A 7,249-nucleotide genomic window follows, 5' to 3' on the forward strand; every position below is an offset into this window, starting at 1 on the left:
TCTATTGTTAGAAATGTTCATCAATTGAAATTTCATCAATATAATTTTGAAAATATGGAGGAGCTGGCAACTGTTTCCACAAAGTTTATTTTCTACTTTTTAAGGTTTTGTGTAAACACAAAACCTTATTAAATCGGTTTATTGTCTGTCTTTTTTTTTTTTTGAAGAGGTGGAAATCTTCAGAAGACACTGGTCTAGGCACACCAGTGTGTGGGATTTTTACCCACTAAAACCACCCCCGACTCCCTCCCTGCCCCGCGGAACCACCATAAGGTATTACTTCACGGGGCGGAGTCAGCTCATTCTAGCTTAATCCCGTTTCTTCTATACGCGGCATACGTGGCCACGCTTTTCTCCTCTCCTCTGCTTTTCGCAATTTATTTTGGATAGGTGTGATCATGCAGTTGGCCGCATCCCAATTCTTTTGTTTTGCTAGCATTTTCGCCACCAGATTTTCTGGTACCAGCACCTCTCCTAGAGTCTCCTCTAGATTCCTCCACAAATCTCAGACAGTGCTCTGGATCCTCTGGGACTCCATTACAATTTGGATAATCGGGTGAGGTCTACAATTTAAACCTGTGCAGGTATTGGCGATATCCTCCCTGCCCCGTGAGAAACTGGGTGAGATTATAATTAATCTCACCGTGTCGTCTCTCCAACCACTCCTTGATGACAGGAATGAGTCTGTGAGTCCACCGACCCTTTCCCGAGCATTCCCATTCACATCCGCAACGCCTTCCTCCAAACTGGGGTCGCATAGAGCATGATTGAGGTCACCACCTTGGCTATAAGCAACCTAGAGGTAGGCCGTGGCCCTCCTATGTTCGGCATCATCCTCGCCAGGGCCATACTAGCAGTGGATGATTTATCACAAACATACTGTACGTGTTGCTTATAGCTGAGCTTCCTGTCTATCACCACCCCCAAGTATTTGATGGTCGGCTTGGATGTAATGATATGATTCCCGATTCTAACACAAGCATAATTTCTCTACCGGCGCTTGTTGATGAGGACCGTTTCTGTTTTTTTCCTCCGCAAGCGTCAGACCAGAGCTCTCTAACCAACATTTAACAGCACCGATTGCCTCGTTTGAGTATAACTCAGCATCTTCGAGATGCTTTGCGACAACAACCAGCGCTATATCGTCAGCGTAACCCACCATTGTGGCTTCCTCCGGAAGGGGAAGATTAAGTACATCGTTGTACATAATGTTCCATAGTAGTAGTGGGTCCAATACGGAGCCCTGCGGAACACCCGCGGAAGCAACGTACTCCTGGGGTCCGTCATTGGTGTCATATCGGAGCCTCGAGCAGCGAGATAGGCGGGAATACCAATCTTCACTAAGGATTTGCGTATTAGATTCCAATTGGCCGAATTGAATGCATTTTTCACGTCCAGTGTTACTACCACGCAATATTTGCTGGTACTACCCTTTCCTCGGATTGCATGACGCGGTATGACGATGGTTCACCTGGAGGTGTACCAGGCTTAGTACCAACTTCTATCGCTTCCGTGCCGCTGGAAATATTCCTTCGGACATGCACGCTTCGAACAACTCAGCGAACATGTCCGGCCTGGATTTCACGGGAAGCTTAAGGGCCTTATTCGGTACTCCGTCCAGGCACTTTATTGTCTCCTATTCTACCGCAGATCTCCAGCAGCTCGTCTCTGGTGACTGGCGCAATTGCCGTCACATTCAGAGGTGGTTGGAATGTGTCGGTACTCTCCTCTTGTTGGGGAAATAACCCCGGGATGATTTTCAGCAAGAGGGTGGGACACGTGATCTGCCTCTGAATCGTCCCACCACGATTCCATAAGCTCTCCCCCACAGGTTTACGTCCGCTTCCGAGCAGAGCTCCTTAAAGCATTCCCTCTTGCTTCGCTGGATGGCGAGCTTGAGGCTGCCTTATAGGCGCGCTCTTTTTGCCCCTGATCGACTCTACCTACCACCCTCTGAGCGGCTCTTCTGGCTCGGTGGCAGGCTAATCGAAGACCAGCCAGTTCACCATTCCATCAGTAGTTTGGTCTCCTACTGGGGAGTGAGCACCTCGTAGGCATGGACGCGTCGCATGCTTTGGCGATGCATTAGGCCACATGGACGGCTTTTTCTGTACAGGCGCCCGCTTTATGAGGTTGATCTAACCACACTTCTATGAAGGACCGCTCATCCAAAGATTTTGCAGACCAGCCTGAGATCTTTCTCGGTTTCGGGCATGATAGGTCATTTCCCTGTGGCCAGATACATGTCTCAAAAAAGATTGCCTGGTGATCGCCAGCGCAGGGTTGACAAAAGTCAGATCTACAACCGAGCCTAACCCTCCTTTCTGAAAGGTGTTCACAGCACGTTAGACAAAACTATGTCCATCTGCGCAAATGCTTCTAATAAACTGCGCCGCCTAGCATTTGATTCTCCGCTATCCCACTCAAGGGCCCAAGCGTTGAAATCACCAGCAATCATATTTGGACTTCGTCCTCCTCCTCTTCTCTCCCCATACAATTATAAATTTTTTTCATTGAATATAGTCATGTGCGGTATCAAATGAAAGGTCTCGATTAGTACTTTCGAGGCAGGTCTTAGTTTTGAGATTTGTTGGAAAGGCGGGGAAAGGGAGGGGTGGAAAGTGATGATTTTTTTAACGGACCTATTCTCAGAAACTACCCAACCGAAAAATTTGAAAAAATTCATGAAGCTGCCGCTATATGGTGCCCAGGCCTCAAAGTACTCTCCATATCGATATCTGTTCAAATTAAGTTAATAATAGTATATTACCATATTTTTGGGGAAATTGAGTAAACCCCCCATAAATTTATCACAGAGTTATAAAAGTGGGTAGTATTATAAAATATAATATGAAGTATATTGTCCCCATTGTTGATCAAAATTATACTATTAGTAACAAAGTTACAGTAGCTCAAAGTTGTATTTACCGTGTAAATTTGCAAACCAGGTACTAAATTTGATATGCTAAATGCATATACATAACGGGCTACGTATAAATGGGATAGTTCTACACTCAAATATACTCACAGAAGACGCAAACAAAGCCTTTCATACCTGAAGCGCCCAGCTTCCGGTTTCCCGACTTGTTTATGTATGTGGTCTATAGTATATCCTGCTTATAGCATTCTAAATCTTCTTCAGAAATAATTTCCATAAATTGGGAACTATCAGTAGTATTTTGTGTTTTTTATCATTCTTTGATAAGATGCAAAAATCCCATTTAACCAGGATGAATTGAACGCTTACGTAATGATTATCATGTGGGATGTGCATAACCAGAAAAGGTCTGCTAACGGCCTCCTAAGGGATCACCATCTAAGAGCGCTTGTCTACGCTTGGCTTTTGGGTTCACTACTTCTCGCAGGACAAGAGAGCGACGATCCTCCAAGTTCTACATCGGCCGCTTGTATGATCCAACTGTTACTCGACAATGGTAGAGATATCCTGCTGATCGGACAGCTGCTATCTTGACCAATCCGTCTGAGAATATTGATAAGCATTACGCCACTATTAAAAATGTTTTTTCTCGGGTGCTACACCGGTTGTTGGCCATGACTCGAAAGGGTGTCACAAGATCTAGCCGACTGCGAAATCGTGAAAGCGGATCGAAGAACGCAAGGGGTTAAAAGCTCTATTGATCGCTGCAAGCGACGGCAAGCGTAAAAACGTAATGTGCGCTATGACAAAAGGGAATTTGTTTTTGCGCTCATCAGGGAAGCAGAAGATGGCGCAGATAGTAATGATTTCAGAACTGTATACCGGAGCACAAGAGACTTTGCCTGTGGCCGTAAATCTTTCGATAATTCTGAGAGCGACGTTGATAGTACACTCCTCATTCACATTGTCGAGCAACGGGCGAGGTGGAAGAAAAACTACACCACGGTTCTCAACCGTATCACATCCGGTGAAGTTTGTCCTCTTGTGGATGAAATGGCTAGTCACAGTAATGTGCGAATACAGACTGTTCCTCCAAGCAGAAAAGAAATCATTTCGACGATCAATTCATTCAAACGGAGCATACCCGCCGGATTGACGGTCTCCCCGCAGAGCTACTCATCACAGTTTCTGCAGATCTACTATTTCCACTTATACGGAAATCCTGGAAATTGGCTTTGTTACGGTTTCAAAGCAGGTCACCCATATTGGATCCGATATTTAATGGGGTGTTTGCGTGCTCCTGTGCCTTCTGCAGGGGGATTATAGATATCATGGAAGCGACCTATAATGGCACAACATGCCACGTGTTACACCGTGGTAAAGTCTCAAAGCAATTTGAGGTAGAAAGCGGGGTTCGCTACCTTGTCTGTGGAAAGTTGCGGACTTCAATGCACTATCTCATCTCAAGCACGCTGATAACATCTGTTTGCTTTTTCGTCCGGTCATGTACCTTGGTAAACTGGCTCTGGATTTGGAGAAATTGGACTGTATATAAAGACCAACAAAACCAAGGTCCTCTGCCTGACAGGTCATAGCACTCTCCCTATCTGCATTAATGGACATAGCATTGAAAACGTTGATCAGTTCGTCTAGGGAGCATGGTTTTTGCAGGCAGTGGCACCGAACTAGATGTTGCCCGACTTATTAACAGTTCTAAATCCGCTTTCGCTGCCCTGTCTAAAATCCGAAAATGCAGTTATCTCAACACTAAAATTAAGTTGAGGCTGTTTTGTACTAATGTTCTTAATGCCTTACTATGTGGGATCAGCTCCAAGCCTCATCAATACTTATCTATAATGTGTCATCTGGGTAGGCTGGCCTTATACAATTTCCATTGAAAAACTTCATCACACACATTGCTGACATTGGGTTGCTTCGAAAATTTTGGTGATCTGTACGCTATACGCTATGCCCTGCTATAGTATTGTATACATATGATTGAATTTCAAGACCTGTGGGGTACACCACGTCATCCACACCTACGCCCCATCGCTTACGGTTACCTGAAATGTTTTTCAGTTCCCCCATGACTCCCCGAGGCGCCTGCACACATCCTCTACTATTCTGCCCCAAATGCCCTTGGGGTGACCCGCTCATTGACAATCTCGGCAAAGTGAATTTCACGTATGGTGTAACCCACAATGCAATTGTCGCCCCTTCTTAATGTGTGACATATCCACTGCCACTTCCGCCTGCAAATCACAGTGCATACGAGTGCCAGACCTACACGCCGATCAAGTTCTTCGTTTGAAATTGCATCAGGCAAGTGTACTCCGACGATAAGACGCCAACAGGTGTTGACGGAGATTTGGGGGTCACTTTCCATGCGCTACTCATATACAGCAACGCAGAAGGAACACAAGCGCAGAACAGTCAACTTAATCTGGCTGTTAAGATAAATCCAGCTCCGGTTTTTACACATTAATACTAGAGATGAACAACTCATGAGTGAGTCGACTTAATTGTGTTACTCACTCCATTGGTGTAAGTGAGTCGACTCAGCACAAAAGAGACGAGTCGACTCAGAAGAGAGGCCTAAGAGAATACTTAATACCAGATACCAAGCTGAAATACTTCCTTAAAATTCTTGTGGGCTATAGGCTTACTTGTCATACTATAGTTAATAGGTATAACAGTCCCCTTTGGCCCTACGCGCCATCATTCGCGGTTACTCGAAATGCCCTTCAGCTACCCCCACGACTTCCTTGGCCGCCCGGACCCCCCTCAACTGTTTTGCGCCAAGTGCCCTCAGGGCAACCAACCCATCGGCCAACTTGGAAGAGTGGATTCCACTGTATGGCGCCCTTAGTGTGTGATCTATGCACTGTCACTTTCACTTTCCCATCACAATGCGTACGAGTGACACACCTGTGCCTGTGTTTATTTTCGGTCTAACTCTACTTACTCCTCTTTTCAAATCCAGAGCCATTTTACAAAAGTCCATCACCCGATGAGAAAGTAAATAAATGTCATCAGTGTAGTCAGAGGAAAAATGGAGGAAAAATGTTATAGTCCATTGAAATTATCCACGTACTCCGAGCAAAGCAGCATGAAGAGCGTCACAATATAAGAAACAATATCGTTGACAGAATGCAACCCTGGTGAAATACGCTTTCGACCTCCGAGATTTTACCTCGGCGCAGTACGTGAGATTTTGCATCATCATATGTCGCTCTGATAATAGCTATTAATTTCTCCGGAACGCCCCTCCTGCGTAAAGCACACCAAATACACTCCCTGTTCGCGCTATCGAAAGCTTTCTCCAAATTGATGAAAAGCGGGTGCAGCGAAGATATTAACTCCGCGTACTGTTCCAAAATGATGAGTAGAGTGTTGAGGTGGTTAATGCAGGAGAATTCGGGGTGGAAATCAGCTTGCTCTCTGTCAATCAAGCTTTCGATAGGCTCTTTGATGCGTCGCAGGATTCTTTTAGATATTATCTTTGCGACAGCAAGGAGCACGCAGATACCTCTCTAATTGTTACACTCAAAACAAGGCCCTTCTTTGAAATCCTAACAATTATCCCCTTCTTCCACTCTCTGGGAAAGGTTTCGACCTTACTCTGTTTGAGTCCATTTATGGCCAAAGTGATTTCTGTTCTGCTTGCACAAAAGGAGGAACCTCACCAGATATGATTGATATCACCGCCTCTTTGTAGGTGAGTCCCAAACCGCTTTCCCGAGATTTCTTATTATTTTTTTTATTTCGGGGTTCCCTTCAATATTGAATCAGTATATTCTGTTATCCAACATAAAGGGTTGGTGGTCAAAGGGTAGTATAGGTCCCAGGGCGAAACGTGGATTGGCACCCACGATGGAGCATAAAACCTGGGAAATTCCTGCTGAACCAACACCAACAGCTCTACTACCAAACCATATCTCCACTTCCACGTGGTAACCGCTGGGATCTCTTTCTTAACGAAAAGCAGACGGAGAAGGATGAAGGCGAGTCTCCCGGGCCTAAAAACGGGACAAATTGTACCAACTGGTCCTCCAGGTTGGGTACGGCTGACAACCCTACACGGAAAACAACTTGTTACGAAGCCACAACAAGAGCCTCGGACGGGATGGATTACACAACGACAAACCCGGCAACGACAAAGAAAAACGATTTGCGCATTTTTGCATGGAACGTGCGCTCCCTATACAGAGATGAAGCAGCTGAGCTAACCGATACCCTGTCCCAATATAGGGCTGATGTAACAGCGTCACAGGAGATGCGTGGGACAGGGGCCGGCTTCCTGGAGTAACTACACCATATATTATACAAAATTCAAATGACAAAGGACTGCGAATTATTCAATTAGCAGTG

This window comes from Hermetia illucens, chromosome 5 (assembly GCF_905115235.1).
Source record: "Hermetia illucens chromosome 5, iHerIll2.2.curated.20191125, whole genome shotgun sequence".
NCBI classification, from domain to species: Eukaryota; Metazoa; Arthropoda; class Insecta; order Diptera; family Stratiomyidae; genus Hermetia; species Hermetia illucens.